The 21900-nt window shown below is 42.4% G+C and overlaps 1 protein-coding gene across 2 annotated transcripts in view; it reads right to left on the bottom strand.

Moving 5' to 3' along the window:
• rps6ka5 (ribosomal protein S6 kinase, polypeptide 5) overlaps window positions 1-21900 on the bottom strand; it is a 165272-nt gene that overhangs the window by 46316 nt on the left and 97056 nt on the right. The window contains exon 1 of one of the 2 annotated variants that reach the window (XM_080202199.1): window positions 11823-11913. The exons of the other annotated variant lie outside the window; for it this stretch is intronic. The gene's annotated coding sequence lies outside the window, so the exon portion shown is untranslated. Of the gene's footprint in view, window positions 1-11822; window positions 11914-21900 lie in introns of those variants that run through there. 2 annotated transcript variants of the gene reach the window in all.

Here is a 21900-nt window from a genome sequence, read left to right as displayed (position 1 = left end):
TTACTTGTGGGGTTAAGAACTGATGATCACTCTAGGGTGTAACTCCAGGACACAAAAAAAGCAAGAAAGTCATGTGTTGGTGTAAGGCCACTTATCTTACAAAGGAATTCACCATGTGATTTTCCTCAGTTGGCCTCTGGTTTGCAGTTCTTCAGCTGCAGAGAATACGCAAGTGAAAAAGAATATTTTGTCCAAAAAAAAATTCTTGTATTGCTTAACTTGTTTATTTGGTCACTAATACATGAAAAAAAATCATAATTTCATAGATTCATATTGTAAAGACAAATGTGGCTAATAAACTGTGGTTTATAAGGGTGTTTGAACTATAACTAAGTGTTGTTTTCTAAGGAAATACTAGACCTCAGAAAGATGTAAGCCACATTATCTACAGTTACCATCTAGAAGGGACAGGAAGCTACCTTGTCACCAGTCAACGGCAAAGGCGAAAGAAAGAAAACATACAAAAATAAAAAAGCTGTTAAATGAAATCCAGTTTTATATGCATGGACATGATTTGGTTAAAGTAGTTTTGCAAATAGGCTATAATCTACCTCCCATTTTGATTGCCAAATCAGATTTGTAAAGTGGATTATTTTTCTGAAGGCCAACACATTTATACTATAGGAAATTAAGCTTTGCAACCATAAAACTTTTTCCTAGATAAACAGAATGTTTTGGTACCTTCTTTGCCATCATCAACGACTGTGGCAACAGCTTAATTTTATTGAGGTCATCTCTCTCCACATAAAATCACTTTTCCTCACTCGTTTCCCAGATTGTCCCTCAGTTTAATTCCTAGCTCCATGCATGAGTGAATACATGATTAAGCGGATTACCAGGTCTTCTCAGTGCTTCTTTTGGCTATTTTGCTTCAGTTCAAATAAATCAGTTTAATTTCAAGCTTTCTATTTTGCTTTAAATAGAAATGTTCAATTGTAGTAAAAAGTAATGTAGTTACAGCATTTTAATTTCATCACTGGCAGGATCAATCCAGTGTCATTTAACAGAATATGTATTGTGTTGTAGAGTTAAGTAAAACATTTTTCAATGGACAAAACATCATAATTACAAAGTAAACATGAAAAATGAGAAATAAAGAGCTTTGGTATTCAGGCTATGCACAGTTATCTGTTTAAAACTAAAACAAGAAATATGATTTAAGATTAGCGAGGTGTTAAATGTTTTGACTCTACCCCTGGGCACAGAAAAAATATTTGATAAAGATAAATGATCTCCTATCTCCTAATGCTGGCTTGTTTAACCTTTCAGTGTTGGGTGGGGGGTGGCACATTTCAAAATTTTTCGCACTCAAGAACCTGATGAGCAAGTTGCGGAAGATAAGGTTTAGCACAATATTAAACATGAATTAAAAAAGTGCTGAGGTATGAAAAGAAACAACCATTGAGCAAAAGAAGCCAAAAGCACAAACCGATCATTTAAAACACAATGAGCAATACCTAAGGAGGAAGAGGGATTGCAGGACATGTGGGTCTATGTTTCTGCTCCACTTTCTCCACACTCCTGTGACTTTCCTTCCAGCTCTTGCTGTATTCCCAGCTCCTGTCACACTCCCCCAGCTCTCCCCACTTCCTGCTGGCTCTCACAGCATAGCTGCATTCAGGCCTTGATCCAGATCTCTTCCCTACTCATTGGGAAGAGATTCATTCTCCTGAGGGTGGGTGGATGAGTGAAGGGTGAGTGTATGTGTGTGTGTGTTGTGTGGGTCCAGCTCAGTTCCAGTCTTGGGCGCTCACCCACTCATCCTCGCCTACTGTAAGAATGGGTGAGATTGTGTGATGGTGTGTGGATGAATGAGAACCCTAAGAGTAGGAGTGAGCCAGACATACACTCACCTCTCCCTCTCACCCCTCATGCTCACACACACCCATCCCTCTCACCCCTTATACTCACATACACACATCTCTCACTCACCACACACATACTCCTCACACTCACCCCTCCCTCTCTTACACATGCACATACACACATTGAGTCCTCTCATTCTCTCACACAAACACACACATGCAAACACTTATACTCCTCTCACACGCGTTTACAATTAGCATTATAAGAATAGTCAGTTGGGTATCTGGATTGTTTATAGTAAAAGTGATGTCCGTAATCCATATTGTGTTCAACACTCCAGTTTTGCTAAGACAATTTGAATTGTGCTGTAACAGAATCTTAGTTGAAAATTCACCTGTTGCATTGTTCAGGGTATTGTCTGTGTGTAAAGCACCCACCCTACCACCCACACTGACACCCTCACCCCACTCACCTTCACCCATCTATCCACCCTCAGGAGAGTGAACGATGAGTGGGGAAGAGATCTGGATCAAGGCCTGAATGCAGCTGTGTTGTGAGAGCCAGCAGAAAGTGGGGAGAGCTGGGTGAGTGTGACAGGAGCTGGTGGAAACTCAGGTAAGAGTAGAGGTAAGTGGGGAGAGCCGGGGGAAAGCAGTGAGAGAATGAGGAATAAAGCAAAAGCTGGAAGGAAAGTTGCAGGAGTGGGAAGAAAGTGGAGCGGAAAAGTGGCTCCACACGTCCTGCAATCTCTTTCTCCCCACAAATTTGCAGCCGCCAGTGTTCCCTGCCAATTAAACTCTGTTTTTCTCTCTGGAGCAGAAGTAGTCCCTTGCAGAAATTTTCAATTTCAATGTCTTATTGGCATTTTGATCAGTGGCTGTGGGGGACATATAGAGGGGCTTGCGGCTGCCACCAGTTAGACAAATCTATCCTAATATGTTACAATCTTTTAAACGTCCTTGTGCAGTACAGAATTGATTTGCCTGAAGCTTGGGAATCTTCTCTTTCTGAAACTCCATTCTTTGTTAGTTCTGTCAAATTTATTTAAATAAACTGCACTGTTGCAGCTTCAGGTGTACGTCAATATTATTCAAGACTGGGCTCACAACAAAATAGATTTTCCGAGCTAAATGCATTTCACCAAACTGAAATCACTGGTTGAGATTCTCCATGTTGTGCTTTGTCATCTTTCAGTTCCTCTGACAGCACTAGACAATTAAAATAAAAGGAGGAATTTAGGTCACAACTGATTTTAGAGCAGGTTTGGTTTAAAAACTTAACCTATTTTGATGTAGGTCAATCCTAAAAATAAACATATGTCATAAATTTAAGGAGGTTTTCAATCTGTGTCACTCCTTTGATTATATGAAAGTTTTTTTTAAGCATGTTCCTAAATTGGCACCATTGCAGTTTTCTTAATTCAGGTTACCCCACTTTTCTTTAGATTAGATTTGGAGCTGCAATGTCAGGTGAAAACCTTCAAATGAGGCTTTAACTAAGGTCACGTCTGCCTGTCACCATGAAATCTGCTATTTTCGAAAAAAAAAGGCAGAATAGGGTGCGAGATATTGTTTGCATTAATTTTCAAAGGCAGGATGTCTTGAGGCTGAATTCACTGACTAAAAGCGAAACCAATGCTTCAGCAAGTGGTCAAAGCAGGCAGTTGATTGGGGAATTGTGTCTGTGGGATGGGGAAGAGAAAAATCTGAAGACTGGGGTTTGGCAGAGATAGTGAAAATAATGGGCAGCACTGTGGCACAGTGGTTGGTACTGCTGCCTCACAGTGCCAGGGACCCAGTTTGACTCCCAGCTTGGGTCACTGTCTGTGCTGAGTTTGCATGTTCTCCTCGTGTCTGCGTGGGTTTCCTCCCACATTCTGAAAGATGTGCTCGTTAGGTGCATTGACTCGAACAGGCGCCAGTGTGTGGCAACTAGGAGAATTTTACTGTAACTTCATTGCAATGTTAATGTAAGCCTTAATTGTGACAAATAAATTAACTTTAACTTTAAGTTACTGCCACTGTTTTAGTTACTGGACCAGAGCCGGCCATACAACCACCAGAAATGGTCAAATGATGGTTACTCTGGCAAAATTATGCCGTCAGGACAATCATGAGCCGAGCTAAGGCAGTTTGTAGAAGCATGTCCTTTTGGTAATGGCCGTATTTGTGGAATCTGGATGGAGTAAAGCTGTTTTGGAGGCAACTTGGTGACCAAATACTACATGAAGAAAAGGAGCTGAACTCTACCTCAGAAAGACAGGGATGTGAAAGACTTTGGGGTGAATTTTCCCTTTCCGCCTGCCATGGGGATCATTAACAGGTGAGGGGTGAACATTGAAAAGGTCCACTGACCTCAGGTGGGATTTTTCGGTTTTGGGGCAAGCATGGCCGAAAAATCCCACCCTTTGTGGCTGCAAATGGTGCCACATGTACTAAGGGGGATGGCCATAGAATCATAGAACAGTGCAGTGCAGAAAGAGGCCCTTCGGCCCATCGATTCTGCACCAACCACAATCCCACCCAGGCCCTACCGCCATATCCCTACATATTTTAACCACTAATCCCTCTAACCTAAGCATCTCGGGACGCTAAGGGGCAATTTTAGCATGGCCAGTCAACCTAACCTGCACATTTTTGGACTGTGGGAGGAAACCGGAGCACCCGGAGGAAACCCACGCAGACATGAGGAGAATTTGCAAACTCCACACAGACAGTGACCCGAGCCGGGAATTGAACCCAGGTTCCTGGAGCTGTGAAGCAGCAGTGCTAACCACTGTGCTACCATGCCGCCCCAGTTAGTACGTGAGATCTAACTTTGTTTTATTGACAATTTGAACTGTCACTTACAGTTTCTACGGATAATTTGCCTGTTAATTCACACTTAATTTATGTTTATATTGATTGTTTAAGCTAAAGTTATTAAGAGTGAAGACTTGTCCTTGGGTTTCTTCCATTGGGGTTATTTGGCAGTTTTAGTTTTTGGTCTCCATGGGGATCATGCCACTGTTCACATGGACATTCAAGTATAATGGGAAGGTATTCTGGGATGATTTCTCCATCCAAATCTTTCCTGAAAAGCAGATATTATTCAGAAAAGTCTGTTCATAATGTGTATAGACTTTTATAGGCTTTGGATTCAAAAAACAGATACTAAATTTGTGAATGACACCAAGTCGGATGGATGGCTAATTGAAGCATAGGAGATAGGAGCAGGAGGAGGCCATTTGGCCCTTCGAGCCTGCTCCACCATTCATTACAATCATGGCTGATCGTCCAACTCAATAGCTTAATCCTGCTTTTTCTCCATAGCCTTTGGTCCCATTTGCCCCAAGTATCCAGCCGCCTCTTGAATACACTCAATATTTTGGCACCAAGTACTTCCTGTGGGAATGAATTCCACAGGCTCACTACTTTTTGGATGAAGAAATGTCTCCTCATCTCCATCCTACATGGTCTACCCTGAACCCTCAGACTGTGGCCCCTGGTTCTGGAGTCCCCCACCATGGGAATATTCTCCCTGCGTCTCCCTTCGCTACCATAGTGACAAGGATTGCGACAATTTAAACAAAAAATCCATTAATGGAATTTGGGCGTTGCTGACAAGACCAGCATTTATTGCCTATCACTAATTGTCCTTAAGGAGGTGGTGCTGAGCCATCTTTTGAGCTATGGTCCATGTGGAGTGGGTGCACTTAAAGTGCTGTTAGGAAGTTCAAGGATTTTGAATACTGGAGAAGGCTCAAAGGGTTGAATGACCTACATTTCTGCTCCAATTTTTTAATGTTCTGAGAACAGAATAGTCATGAAAGACAAAGATTGGTTGAAAGAAACAGCTGCTCTTTCAATTTGTGTAGATCAAAAGCATACATCCTAAATCTGGAATAATGCACGAGAAAAACCATACAACTTTTTTAATCACATTTTTTGACAGCTGCAGGTTTCTTCTACAAAGAAAATGTTACAGTTTCCCTAATGTCAAATTGATAAATGCACTGTGGAGCCTGGTACGAAGCCATAGAGGCCAGAAGACTGAGATCAGCTAGTTGCTCTGAGCTGGGATAGCAGCAAAGGTGTTTAATAAGCCAGGGCAGGCTTCTTGTCAACATGATCTTTGTTAACATCATCCTGAATGGATTACTGGCTGAGACAAGGGTTGTGCTTGGCGCAGTATATAAATTCCCGTAAATATTCCCTGTTCAACTCAGTTGTCCAAAAAAGTCACTGGAGTGAAAAATTAGGACAGGCACATCTGCATAGGGAACTATAACCCAAAGTAGCATATTACAGGGTGGGGACAAGATAGATAGCTGTCCCCACCAGGAATGGAGTCAATGTGGGGCCGACTCACTCCACACCAGCCCACCCTGCAGCTAGAATGTGCTGTGGATGGGCTACCTTGGAGTAGTTTGGGAATGCCATCCCTGACTGGGGAGGAAATCCTGACCTCAGGGATGCTGGAAAGTCCATCAGTCCTGACAGCACGAAGAGTGCATTAGTGACACTACCAAGACTGCAAGTCGGTCCAAGAAGGAGACTCATGGATCCCAGAGAAAGGTAAGTCTGGAGAATTGGGCAGGGAAGATCTGGCCAGGTTAGGGTGAGTGGGGTTGTGGGAGTGGTATGTTTTAGAGAGCAGGTGGGCAGAAGATAAGCAGGGGTGCGATCTTAGGTTGGTGGGGGGGGGGGGGGGGGGGGTGTTTGCCCTCCAATGCATAAAGGGCACTCCAAAAGATTGTACCCACTCCCTTTCTTCCTCCTTCAAAATGACTTTTTTGAAAAGCAGCCCGACTGCGTACACTAATCACGTTACGTAGTGTATTACTGGGTCAATTTGCTTGTTAACAAACTGACCCTTGATTAATTATTTAAATGTGACAGGTGGGTGCCAATTTCAGCACCTGACCATCCCGCCATTTAATGGGGCAGAGCTCAGGGAGGGTGGGAAGGTAACGGGGTGGGCATCTGTCTAATTTTACATGCCGTTGCCCTCCCGCTGAGAAGACGCGTGGTGGGGGGCATGTCAAATGCGTCCCCGGTCTGAGGCCATTTCCAGAACGGTAATGGAAGAAAGAGTAAAGCATAAGATTTTTAATGTCAACAGTGAAAGTAAATATTAAATAAAGATCACAAAGTAACCAGTTTTAAAATAAAGGGGAATTATTCCTGACAGAAGCTGCTACATCACTTACTTATCAATAGTTTACTAGCAGCGTTTCTGTGGTCAAAGTTCCTCACACACATTCATTAAAGGCACTTTTACCTTATTAATGATAGCTGGCTTGTGGACCTCATCCACTTTCAATTACCAGGCTGACCACCGTACAACCTATGGCAACAGAGGTCCATTTTACCGGCAGATGGCCACCGCTCCACCATCCTGTCTGCATTCTTGCACTGAACATAGCACAGCAATGTGAGTACAGTGACAGACAGGCCTAGTGTCAAATTTCCTCGGCCTGTTCATTATATACAATCAAGTCATGACAATACTGCAGATCTGTTTTACTTCAAATCATAAGATTTGTTAACAATTTTCAGGGGAATTTGTTTATCTGGTCTGTGTTGTGATCACCCAAAACTGGTTACTGTCGAATCATAGAATCACTGTACAGCTGGGAATAGTCAGATGGAATATGTACATTATCTGGATGAGGAGCTCCACCATCTGTGGTTCATAGCTAAGAAAATATGCGTCTATCAAGAAGCTTTGGCAAGCAGAAATTTTCTCACATCATTGTTTACTAGAGAATGCTGGAGACAAGTTGATCTGTACCAAACTAGCTGAGTTCTTTGATTTGATGTGGAGATACTGGCGTTGGACTGCCAAACTGCACTCAGAAGTGATTCAGGTGGATGCTCCTAAGCTAGTAGGATCACACTGAGTTGATCCATCAATTTGTTTAGTTAATGCAAACTGTTCTAAGGTGTTGGCTGCATCTCTGTAGGTCTAAAGAAGTCTTCAGAGTCATTCCTTGTTCCAGTCCTACTTAGGCTCCCTCCCACAACTCCTTTTCTGGTATACTGATGACTATTGGTGCTGCCTTCTGGACCTGGAAAAATTATTTTGCCTCCAATTTCTAGCTCTCTCTCACCTTCACATGGTCCATCTCCAAAACTTCTCTTCTCTTCCTTGAATTTCCTGTCTTTATTCCTGCTATCTATTAATCTCTGACTGTCTATTAATATTAATTTCAAGCCCATTAACTGCCACAGCTATCTTGACTACAATTCCTCACATTCTGCTTCCTGTAAGGACTCCATCCATTCTCCACCTCCATCACATCTGGAGCTTTTTTTAAGGCTTGAAAGCTTTGTTGAATTTTTCTCTGTCTTCCAGCATTTTTGTTTGTTTCTGCATTTTAATGAGGCTCTGGATTTATATCCTTCTGCTGCCACCATGTTATACGGTGTTGGTTACATCTCGGTAGGTTTGATGAACTCTTCACAGTTTTTATCAGGTTAATTAAAAGTCTTTATTAACCACTAGAGCTATTCATAAATATACCATAAAAGGGTACAAGCTATGAGTTTCCTCCATGTTTAGGTTTGCACACAGGTGTGTCCATCACATCACTGACCCTGAATGCATAGGTCATGTGCTCTCTAACCTCACGGTGTGGTTGGTACCGTGCTCAGTTCCACATTAACCCAAAACGTGCCAGAACCCGATAGTGCACTGACTAACTGCAGGCAGCAGTCACAAGTCCACAAACAGCCTACTGTATGCTGGAAAACAAGTTTTGTCAGCTTAGAAGCTAAACACAAGTGCAGCAGCTGAATCAGATGGGTAAGGGCTTTAAGCTATTGCTCATGAACGCCCAAGAAAATTTCAGCATGTTCAGTCATGAACCAATTTGGCAAAAGGAGCCCAGAACAAGCACTTGAACAGGCAGGGAGCCTAACACCAGTTTTCAGCAGAGTGTCCTCAACAACCTTTTAGGACTGAGGTGAGGAGAAATTTCTTCACCCAGAGGGTGGTGAATATGTGGAATTCACTATCACGGAATGTAGTTGAGGCTAAAATGTTGTCTGATTTCAAGAACAAATTAGATATAGCTCTTGGGGCTAAAGGGATTAAGGGATATGGGAGGAAGGGGGGGGGGTGGATCGGGATATTTAAATCGATGATCAGCTATGATCAAATGAATGTAGGAGCAGACTCAAAGGGCTGAGTGGCCGACTCCTGCTTTTAGTTTCTATGTTTACATCAGTCACCCTGAGATATATATTCACCACTCTCTTCCAGAACAGAATGCATATATTGGACCTTGCAGATACTGTACAATTGCATTGCTGAGCCAGGGTATCCGACACTAACGCTAATTCACTGCTTTTGCTGCTATTTAATTATACATCTTAATATATATGATTCAAAGATTATAACCTGAGATTCACCGTCAGATTACTATTTGTTCAGCAATTGTTTCTAGGAATATAGAGATGGTTAACAGACTTTGTCCTCAATCCAGGGCATGCTAATTTCTAGCTCTTGTTGCACAAAGGCCACACTTCAGTTCACAGGAAATTTGAATTTTTGAATGTCATTACAGGCTCTAGTTCAAAGAATACCATTGTTCCAAAACAGGTACTCTCCAGGTACTGTCTCAGTGCCCATAGAAAGTAGCAGAAGAGCACCTGAATTGTAACAATCCCTTGAACCAGAGTCTATTATGACACTAGAAGGCAGCGGAAGTATGTGTAAACTTCAGTAAATAGCACATGCAGGTCAAATTTACATCACTTTTTCTGTTTAAAAAAAATTTACATTTCTTCTTCCAAAATACTTCACAATCTGGAATTAAGAATCTACTGATGACCATGAAACCATTGTCAATTTGTCAGAAAAACCCATCTTTTAGGGAAGGAAATCTGCCATCCTTACCCGTCTGGCCTATATGTGACCCCACAGCCACAGTGATGGGGTTGATTCTCAGCTGCCCTCAGGCGACTAGGGATGGGCAATAAATGCTGACCAGCCAGTGACATCTACGTCCCATCAATTAATAAAAAAAAATCTCTGGACATCCTAAAGTGCTTGACAGCCAATGAAGCAACTTTGAAGAAAGACATTTGTGTGAACTGTTGCAATACAGGAAATGCAATGACCAATCTGATGCACAGCAAGCTCCCACAACCAACAGAGTGATAATGGTCAGATAATCTCTTTAATGAATTTGACTGTGGAGTAATCTTTGGCCATAATGCTAGGAAGAACTCCTTTACTCTTCTCTGAAATAGTGCCATGAGATCGTTTAAGCTCCCTTCCAAAAGTGCGGCATTCCCTCAGTATGAAACTGGAGAATCATCCTGGACTTTGTGCTGCCGTCCTTCGAGCGAACGTGCCACCACTGCCATGAATACATCAGAATCTCCTGAACCTCAATGGTAAAAGCCCCTTAATATTATACCAATGACCATTCAATTCATCCTTTTTATTGAAGCTGTCTTTTAGCAATTTTAAAACGTAGATAATCCAAAATTGAAACTAAACTTTAGGTTTCTACAAACAATGCAACTTTTTTTTAACCATTCATTTGTGGGATGTGGGGGTCTCTGGCTGGTCAGCATTTATTGCCCATCCCTAGCTGTCCTTGAACTGAGTGGCTTGCAGGCCATTTCAGGGGGCAATTGAGAGTCAACCACATTGCTGTGGCTCTGGAGTCACATGTAGGCCAGACCAGGTAAGGATAGCAGATTTGCTTCCCGAAAGAACATCAGTGAACCAGATGGGTTTTTAATGACAATCGACAATGGTCATCAGTAGACTTTTAATTCCAGATTTTTATTGACTTCAAATTTCACTAGCTGCCATAGCAGGATTCGAACTTGGGTCCCCAAGGCATTACCCTGGGTCTCTGGATTACTAGTCCAATGACAACACCATTATCCCACCACCTCCTCAGCCTCTGAACCAATTTCATATTTTGTGATGTTTGAGGTCTGGGTTATGACAGATAAGTGTTCCCTCCCCATATTCATTTAGACCTTCATGATGTTAATCCACAGACTCCACGTGCACAGCTGGCTACAAGTCCTGGATAGTCACTGGGCAAAGTACTGATTGTTTGGCATAAGAAATAAGTGACTATGTGACATGGGAACCACAGAGATTTTTTGTGCAGGTATTCTGAACAAAACCATGTTGTTCATCCACAAGAGTTTCTGAAGCACTTGCTTTGTGTGGTAAAAAGTGAGGGTGACCCATTGCTGAACCATTTAAAGCCCTCCTCTGGGAGAGGATTTAAAATGTGAAAATGCCTAGCCTGGCATCAGCATGGGTGCTGCACTGGCTACCTAGATCTGCACATTCATGGCATGATGCAAACACAGGAACCAAATCCAACTCAAAACTTTTGCTGGATACCTTGCTGACCCTTAAGACTAACAGAAGTCAGAAAAGACTCAGTAAAATCAGTCTCTGTGGACACTAAAGCTGAAATGTTTGGTCAGCAACTACTTTTCACGAGTATTAGTAAAATACAAAGTAAGGCTCGAAACTGCAAAAGTTTGACTTTGCTTTGCCATTCAAATCCAAAGGCCTGAATATTTATCCTAAGCTGGTATATGCCACATCATCCACCCCCATCCACCTGGTTAAGAATTGCAGCCAAATAATGTAACAGATGTCTGCACATTCGAAAAACTCTCAGCCACAAGTAGCTGTGGATAGAAAAAAGTGTCACAGCAACTTAGGTGACCTAAATTAGTAAGCAGAATTCTTAGCAGATGAGCAAGAAACATTCACAGTAATTAACAGGAAGGTGTAAGAATGACCTGGCCACATGTATAGATGCCCTTTAATTGAAAAGCATTAAGCTCAAGAAACATCACTTGCAACTGTAGACCTTCAGTGATTTTAGTATTGCATGGTTCCTGACAGATGACTGAGAAACGATCCTCTTCCGTTTACAGAACAGAAATAGACTGGAAAAGTAAAAAAATGAAGATTGCTTCTTCACACAATTGCTACCCACTTCCTTTCAAACAATAATACGGCAGCTTCTCTGTACTCACATTACTCCAATCTTTCTAACGAGTACCTTCGGGCTCATTAAAGCCAGTAGTTTCCTTTTTAAAATGTTTCCTCTGCAATCCTTTCAGTTGTAATTTAATTGACGAAGGCCACATTCAGAATCAAAGTGAAAGATTAATATTAGCTTTGGAGTTGTGTCTTGTGACAACGTGATCTGGTTGCCTAACATCTGAAAATACACCGCAGGCCCATGCTGTTGGCATGAGGGCAGGAAAAGAACAACTGGATCTTGCCAGCTGGCATAACCTACAGTCTCAGCATCATGACACTAACAGCTGAGCAACAAATATGATTAACTGAAGCTAAACTGCAAAGATTGGAAAGAATTTGAAATTTTATTGCATTTTTCAAATTCTCAGGATGTCCCAAAAGCACTCCACAACAATTAGGTTTCTTTTTGAAGTGCACCGACTGTTGTAATGTAGAGAAAGAGAGCATACAATTTGTGCATAGCAAGATATTTGATCAGATAAATTGCTTTTGGAGGTGCTGGTTAGGGATAAATGTTGGTTAGGACAGCAGGAGAACTCCCCGGTCTACTTTGATAGTACAACACATCCCGCAGCACTGCACTGATGTGCAATCTGGATTAAGTGCTCAAGTTCTGGGAACTGAATCCACAAACTTCTAACTCGGAAGCAAGAGGGCTATCACTAAGCCAAGGCTGGCACTTCATGAATGGGGATCTCCTGTGCCGATCGCTCCCTATGCCGGTCTTCCCCCACTCCAACCTCGATCTCTCCTTCCCCCCCCCGCCCCCACATGCCAATCACCACCATTGCAGAGGTCCCCCCACGGCTTATCAACACCCCCCATGCAGAACTTCCCCTGCCTCTTGTTGATGCAACCCCCTGCCAATTACCACCCCTGCAGAGCTCCCCCCTTACCTCACCCCCTTGCAGAGCTCCCTTCTTGCCTCCGCCCCTGTCACTGCCTGACCCCCATTCAGATCCCACCACCATGTCATTAATATTTAAATTGGCTTCACACCCAAACATGACCAGGCAGATGGCTTTCAGTGCGAGACTGGTTCGCACCCAGGGCAAAAGCCTCGTGTGCTAACTTTCAGGCTTACGCAGGCCGGAAAGATTGCACCCAGAGAGTTTGCAAAAAGATGCAGACAGATTAATGTGAGGTTATTCACTTTAGTAGGAACAATAGGAAACCAAAACTTTTTTTTAAAATAGTGATGAACTATTAAATGTTGGTGTTTGGAAGGGTTTCTTTGTCCCTGTACAGAATGCACAGGAAGTTAACATGCAGGCACAGTAAGCAATTCAGGAGGTATATGATATGTTGGCCTTAATTGCAAGGAGTTTGAAATTGCAAAGAGTAAAGCAGTGGTGCTGCAGTTGTGCAGGTCTTTGATGAGACCACACCTGAAGCACTATGTGCAGCTTTAGTCTCTGTAACTGATGATGGATTTGCCTTAGAGAGAGGGAGAAAGAGCAATTATATTTCACTGGATTTGATCCTGGGATGAAAAGATCATCCTATTAGGTGAGATTGAGTAGAATGAACGTGTATCCTCGGGATTTTAGAAAAATAAAATTAATACCATTGAAACATGTAAAAGTTGACAGAATAGATGCGGGGGGTCGGGAGGGTTACTTATACTGGTTGTAGAGTTTAAAGACACAGTCTCAGCTTAAGAGTCCAACAATTTAGGACTGAGATGATAAGAATTCTCTACCCCTGAGAGCTTGGGTGCTCAGTTGTTGTATATATTTGAAGCTGAGGCTAATAGATTTTTGGAACGAAGGGAATCAAGCAGCATGGGGATCAGGCGGGAAAGTGGAGTTGAGATTGAAGCTCAGCTATGGTCTCACTGAATGGCAGACCTAACTTGAGGAACTGAATGGCCTCCTCCTGCTTGATTTTATGTTCATATGCTCTAACAGTAGTTGCCAGGTTCATTACCTCTTTTTAAAACAGGAATGTAACGACTGCTTCTTCCAGTCTTCTGGCCTCACCTTCATGTCTCAAGAGGACTGGAAGGTTTGGTCAGAGCCTCTGCAATTTCAACTTCTGCGTCTCGCTGTAACCTATTGCGCATCCAGACCAGGTGAGCTCTCTAGTTTGAGGACTGCCAACCTTTGATATGTGACCTCTTTATTTTTAATTTTATTACATTCCTACCATCCCTTTCTCTACTGCTAAATTGTCAACATCCTCTTCTCTCGCAAAGATAGATGCATTTCCAAGTTTGATTGTATTGTTTAGTTTTAGCATTCAGTGCAATCACTGACCGGATCAATAAGAAACTATTTGCTTTGAGTGTAAAGCTGTCAATATTGTTATATCTATGGGCAATAGAAAAATACACATGCTTGCTGAATAAAAACCAGAATGTTTTACTTATGACTGATGGGTCCACAGTGGTGCTTGCATCACTGAAAACATTGAAGACTTGTGAGAAGATTTGTGACGAATGACCATTCAAGTTAGATGTTATTTCTCTGTAACAATGAAAGTTTATTGAGGGAAATAGTACAAACCATTTCAACTGCAATCTACTAACATTTATAGGGGTTACATAAGGGGTAAAACACACAAACTATGAACCTAAGCAAACCAGTTGTAAGAACACTGTTGCATAGTTAAAATAAAAATCAACCAGCTATCTTTCAAGAACATTGAGTGCTATGCTTATCGTTTGATGACTTTGTACAACAGTCAAATGGAAGAAGCTTTGATCTAACTACAGATCAAAGGAAAAGACTCACTGCCAATGCAGAAAGCACTGCAGTTAGCTCAAAAAATATAGCGTGTGCATTTTTGAGTCTTCAGTAACCATCATCATTATATAGTTTGCTTGTGAAAATGTTAATGGCAGTTTATCAAACTCTTGAGTAATTTTATGGGAGGAGGGAGGAAGTATGGGTGGCACAGTGGTTAGCATTGCTGCCTGATGCTGCCAAGGACCCGGGTTCAATTCCCACCTTGGGTCACTGTCTGTGCAGAGTTTGCACATTCACCCTGTGTCTGCGTGGGTTTTCTTCCGTGTGCTCCAGTTTCCTCCCACAGTCCAAAAGACGTGCTGGTTAGGTGCATTGGTCATGCTAAATTCTCTCTCAGTGTACCCAAACAGGCGCCGGAGTGTGGCGACTCGGGGATTTTCACAGTAACTTCACTGAGGTGCTAATGGAAGCATAATTGTGACAATAAATAAATTAACTTTAAAACGTTAAAAAGGAGGAAGAATACAAAGTCAGGAGTGATACGTGCAGCAAATTTCCTGAAAATTCCACAGTAAGTTTGTGTGTAATCAGCTAAAAACAGGTTCAACATCTAGTAGGTCTGAAACAGATTATTTCCTCAAACTGTAATGGCAAAATTGCCAATTAAGTATTTCAAATCACCTGGGACCAACTGATGGCAAGACATCCAATCATGGAGCAATCACAGGCTGCCTTTGTAACACATCCCTGTCAAATTTTGTGATAGATTAAAACTTAGCAGTGATTCATACTGGTATGGTGTGAAAATGATTGCATGTATATAGTTATCAACTGTATCAACAGCCTGTTCCTGAGCATTCACATGCTTGGTGATAATGCAAGTACGCTCACAGCAACTTTTATTAGATACAATATTAATTTGAGAGCTGTGGAGCAGCTCTTTAATTTAGAGATTTTGTGAATGCATTAAGCATAAAGGCTATAAAGTGAGGAGTTAAGCACTACTGTGCAATGATGGATACATTTCCCATTCCAAAGGTGGTTCAAACAGGGCCCTCGGAGATTGTTACTATAATTCTGTATTTGTAACTAGACTCAAAATGGTATGTCTTGCCAAAACCCCAGAGCTCAGGAGGCTGGGAAATTGACAGCTCTGTACTTGGGATCCCTACGAACTTGGAATCCTGAATCTTGGATTTCTGATCCTTGCAGAATAAATTTACAAAAGAATAACTGCATGTATGATTCTAATTTTGTGGAATCGTTGGTGGCTGTGTGTTGGCTCTGTCTGAGTACTTGGACAGTCACAATGCAAACATTTTTAGAAAAAGTTAATTGAGGATTGTTTCAGAAGAGTGCTACAACATATGTTTTATTTGATGCTGGTAGTGAACAAATATTTTCTGTCTGACCTGTTAGGAATGTGGAGGATATCACATGGATAACTTACAAAATATACTTATTCCACAAATAAAGGAAATAGCATCATATCTTGAGCATCAAAGTCACAACTAAGTTCCAAATATCTCTGTCACAATTGGAACACAGACCATCATTCATTTCTATGTCAGATTCTATTTGGACAGTACACATTTCCAGTCTCATGCTATTTTCTTTAAACACAGTAAAAAGTCTGACAACACCAGGTTTTAGTCCAACCGATTTATTTGATAGTAAACTCACTAGCTTTCGAGGGGATTCATGAGTTTACTATCAAATAAATCGGTTGAACTAAAACCTGGTGTTGTCAGACTTTTTACTGTGTTTACCCCAGTCCAACGCCGGCATATCCACATCATTTTCTTTAAAAACATTAGATGAACTTCTGTTATTTGGCATAATTTTTTTCATTTTTTCATATTGCACGTACAAGTGCATTACTATAAATCACAGAATGATGTAGCACAGGAGGTCATTTGACCCATTATGTGCCAGATCAGTTCTCAGCAATTCAGTTGCTCCCACTCCCCTGGTGACATGGTGGTTAGCACTGCTGCCTCAAAGTAGGGAGGTCTTGCTGCAGCTGTATAGGGCATTGGTGAGGCCGCAGCTGGAGTACTGTGTGCAGTTTTGGGCGCCGCACCTGCGCAAGGATATTTTGGCCTTGGAGGGAGTGCAGAGGAGGTTTACTAGGCTGATACCGGAGTTGAGGGGGTTGAGCTATGAGGAGAGGCTGAATAAACTAGGCTTGTACTCGTTAGAGTTTAGAAGAATGAGGGGAGATCTCATTGAGACGTATAAGATGATGAATGGGATGGATAGGATAGAGGTGGAAAGACTCTTCCCGCTCAAAAAAGACAGTAGGACTAGGGGGCACAGCCTCAAGATAAAGGGGGGGCAGTTCAGAACGGAGTTGAGGAGGAACTTCTTCACTCAAAGGGTGGTGAATCTCTGGAATTCTCTGCCCGTTGAAGTGGTGGAGGCTGCCTCGCTAAATATTTTTAAGAAGCGGGTTGATGGGTTTTTGATAAGAGAGGGGATTAAGGGTTATGGGGAGAGGGCGGGAAAGTGGAACTGAGCCACGACAGATCAGCCATGATCTTATTGAATGGCGGGGCAGGCTCGAAGGGCCAGATGGCCTACTCCTGCTCCTATTTCTTATGTTCTTATGTTCTTAAAGCGCCAGGGACCTGGGTTCGATTCCTGGCTTTGGGTCTCTGTTTGTGCAGAGTCTACACTTTCTCTCCGTGTCTGCATGGGTTTCCTCTGGGTGCTCTGGTTTCCTCCCACAGTCCAAAAGCTGAACTGGTTAGGTGCATTGGCCATGTAAAATTCTCTCTCAGTGTACCCAAGTGTTAGTGTACCATTAAAATTGTACAGAGTGTGGCGACTGGGGGATTTTCACAGTAACTTCATTGTAGTGATAATGTAAGCCTACTTGTGACTAATAAAGTCAAAAAACACTTTAACTGTTCTTTCTCCATAACTCAGCATCGTTTTTTCCCTTTTCAAGTATCTATCCAATTCCCTTTGTAAGTCACTGCTGAAACTGCTCTTTCAAGCAGTACATTCCAGATTATCATGGCACTCGGCAGAAAAATCATTTTCCTCATGTCTCTCCTGGTTCTTTTGCCAATTATCTTATATCTGTGTCTTTAAGATCTTCTGCCGCTAGGAACAGTCTCTCCTCGTTCACTCTATCAAAGTACTTCAAAGTTTTGAATACCTCAAACAAATTTTCTCTTTAGCTTCTCTGCTTTAAGGAGAGCATCCCAGTCTCGCCATCCAACTCAAGTCTTTCATCCCTGGCACTATTTTAATAAATCTCCACTGCACCTGCTCTAAGGCCATGACATCATCCCCAAAAGCGAAACATCCAGAATTGGCCATAACAGTCCAACTAGGGCCTAACCAGTGTCTAACTTCCTTGTTTTTGTACTCTGTGCCACTGCGTATAAAATAAGGAACCCATTTGCCATATTAGCAGAAATACAAAAGTAAATCACTGCAGATGCTGGAAATCAGAAATAAGAACCAAACAACCACTGGCATGAAAGGTCAACTCTGTTTCTCTCTCCACAGATGTTGCCTGACCTGTTGAGCATTTCCAGCATTTTCCGAATTAATGCCTTTCTACCAGTCTTCTCAACCTGTACTGTCATTTTCAAAGACATGTACGTAAAGCCCCAAGTCTCTCCATGCCTACACACCCTTTAAAATTATATCATCTCATTTCTGATCCTGTCATCACTCTTCCTACTAAAATGAATCACTTCACACTTCTCTGTGCTAAATTTAATCTCTTATGCATTTGCCCACTTCACCAGTCTATCTCTGTCCTCCTGAAGTCTGTTATCAACCTCATCATTTCCCAGTTTTGCATCATCTTAAAATTTTGAAAATAATGCCTTGTTTACCTAGGTCAAAGCACACATTCTTACATCCGCCTGAGATGTTTAAAATCTCACATGAAAGAGGGGAGCGCCAACATTACAGCAGTCTAACATTACTCCATTAAAGTATCAGCCTAGTTTGCGTGCTGAAGTGGTTGAAGTAGGGCTTGAACCCACAAATCTAACTTTGAGTCAGAGGCAAGAGTGGTACCCACTGAGCCAGTACTGAATCAAATCTTTGGGATTCCAGGTCAGAATATAGGACTAATTAAAAAAAAATGATAAAGATAGCAAACAAGAATATTTAAGGGGCACAATGACAGGCTTGGAATTAGGGGAGAACAATGTTGAATGAAGGCGTTAAACAATGCATGGGCTCTTGCTGCTTCCTCTTAAAATAGTTAGTTATCATATTCCCTGATGACCATAGACTGGTCTCCTCTGAGGGAGAGAGCTGACTGGTGGTGACTTTAACCTGAGGCTAGGGGCAAAGTTGAGAAGGCAGCCTGTCATGAATGACCTCAGCTGACACAGGAATTGAGTCTGTGCTTTTGGTGGCGTTCTGCATCACTGAACCAACTGCCCAGCCAACTGAGCTAACCGACTCAAAATTACTTGGATGCACAAACCAATTATAAGCTTCTTAAATTTGTAGCTGTGACTGAAATAGGGGATTGAATTTTTGTCTCCTAATGGAGGCAATAATTGGGGAGGAAAAGTAAAAAACTAGGATGTTTGACCGCAAATTCCAATGTTCAGTGCCTTCCTGACCCCATGATGTTTTTCCTGAGGCCTCTCCGAGGGTAAGAAGGTTTTCAATGAGGAGTTGCCATTGTGAGGACCACAGGGAATTTGAATTTCTGCTCCCACCTTACTTTTGTTTGCTGTTCTAGATTTTGGAATGTAAAAAACCCAGCCAGATTTGTGAGTTTGTGACCACTAGGAAAGCCTGCTGAGGAGTCTGGAACATTCTGACAATTAAATGCAACGTAGGCATGTTATTAATGCAGTAATTGATCATATAGCTCTGTCCTGGAAAGATAAGTGGACCATTTTATTGACCACCATTGTGTATATGTTGACATGTTTTACAGTACTTTTACCAATTGAGAAATTAAGATAATGCATTCAAAACTGTAGAAAATGTGCTGGGAATCTCATTTCTCATGTTTTGGATAGAGATCTTAATTCTAATGATTTTTAGTTTTGAAAGAATTGTTCCTGCTATTAAGTGTTAAGAAATAAATGTTAGCACCCGCTGCACTCCATTGATTGATGGGCAATCTGCTTTGAAATAGAAATAAACACCATATGTAGCATAACTGGTGTTTCAGTTTCAATAAACTTTATTGTTGACTTTTCCCAGTTTTTTTTGATGGCTGAAGCTATCATGAATGCTAGATTGAGTTTCAAAAAGTCCAAAACCACTTAGTTTAGCATGGGGACTATATCTGAATTTTGATTGACCATTTTTAGAGGTTATTAAGGTATTCTATGATTTTGATGTTATAAATGAATTAACGTTCGTACACATGACCACTTGAGTGCATTTGAATGGGTTATATGGAGATTTTTTTCAGTAAGAAGCGTCTTTGAATATGCTCAGCTCATCAGTTAATCAGCTCAAAATACTCTCCCAGCACAATGGGAATCTGCCTAACATGACGCAATATCATTTTCTGGCACCAGATATCGGTGGAGGAACAGACTGCTTATTAACATATTTAAATTAATTTAGAATAGTGTGATTGGGAGCCTGCTTTGAAATTAGTTGATACTGTAGGGATTTCCTGGGGTTCAGGAAACTCAGCAATGAAATGCCAAGCCGCTAGCTCCAACAAGCTAAGTGACTATTTTCTTGTGGGAAAGCATAAGAACATAAGAACATAAGAAATAGGAGCAGGAGTAGGCCATCTAGCCCTTCGAGCCTGCCCCGCCATTCAATAAGGTCATGGCTGATCTGTCGTGGCTCAGTTCCACATTCCCGCCCTCTCCCCATAACCCTTAATCCCCTCTCTTATCAAAAACCCATCAACCCGCGTCTTAAAAATATTTAGCGAGGTAGCCTCCACCACTTCAACGGGCAGAGAATTCCAGAGATTCACCACCCTTTGAGTGAAGAAGTTCCTCCTCAACTCTGTTCTAAACTGCCCCCCCCTTTATCTTGAGGCTGTGCCCCCTAGTCCTACTGTCTTTTTTGAGCGGGAAGAGTCTCTCCACCTCTATCCTATCCATCCCATTCATCATCTTATACGTCTCAATGAGATCTCCCCTCATTCTTCTAAACTCTAACGAGTACAAGCCTAGTTTATTCAGCCTCTCCTCATAGCTCAACCCCCTCAACTCCGGTATCAGCCTAGTAAACCTCCTCTGCACTCCCTCCAAGGCCAAAATATCTTTGCGCAGGTGCGGCGCCCAAAACTGCACACAGTACTCCAGCTGCGGCCTCACCAATGCCCTATACAGCTGCAGCAAGACCTCCCTACTTTTATATTCAATCCCCCTCGCTATGAAGGCCAGCATCCCATTCGCCTTCCTGACCACCTGCTGCACCTGCGAGCTGGGTTTTTGCGACTCATGCACAAGGACCCCGAGGTCCCTCTGCACCGTCGTCTGCTGCAGTTTTTAGCCACGTAAGTAATAGTCCTTCCTACCATTATTCCTACCAAAGTGGACCACCTCATACTTGCCAACATTAAATTCCATTTGCCATTTCCTGGCCCATTCGCCCAGCCTATCTAGATCCTTCTGCAGACTCTCCACACCCTCCGCACAATTTGCCGTTCCCCCAATCTTGGTGTCATCAGCAAATTTCGACACCCTACACTCGGTTCCCTCCTCCAGATCATCTACATAAATGGTAAAAAGCTGAGGCCCCAACACCGACCCCTGGGGCACTCCACTAGTCACCATCCGCCAATCCGAATAGCACCCATTGACCCCCACTCTCTGCCTCCTATTTGACAACCAATCCTCTATCCACGCTAACACCCTACCCCCAACTCCATGTCCCCCGACCTTCTGCAATAACCTCTTGTGAGGTACTTTGTCAAACACCTTCTGAAAATCCAGAAAGACCACATCCACCGGCTCTCCTCTATCCACTGCCCTAGACACATCCTCATAGAACTCCAGTAAATTTGTCAGACACGACTTCCCTTTAATGAAACCGTGCTGCGTCTGCTCTATCAAGCAATTCCCTTCAAGATGTCTCGCAATTTCCTCCTTAATGACGGACTCTAACATTTTACCTACCACAGACGTTAAACTAACCGGCCTATAATTCCCCGCCTTTTGCCTGGTTTCCCCAAATGCACCTCAGGAAGGCTTCAAATCCCCCTAGCCATAACCTCCAGATTCCCCATTCCCACCTTTTCCAATCAAAGGTCTCCCTACCCACTCGTCCCAATCACAGATCTCAACTGCAAGCTTTCCTGATTGGAAACATCCTCCCTGTTCCTCCAAAATGCAACCAACCTCGCCATTTCCCCCAGTGCACCTTCCCAATCACTGACAATTTCCCCCTCTAAACCCCCGATTGTAGA

This window comes from Carcharhinus amblyrhynchos, chromosome 14, assembly GCF_965287045.1.
Source record: "Carcharhinus amblyrhynchos chromosome 14, sCarAmb.v2.hapA, whole genome shotgun sequence".
Classification (NCBI taxonomy): Eukaryota; Metazoa; Chordata; class Chondrichthyes; order Carcharhiniformes; family Carcharhinidae; genus Carcharhinus; species Carcharhinus amblyrhynchos.
Note: the sequence above shows the minus strand (reverse complement) of the source record. Positions and strands in the feature narration are given on the sequence as shown.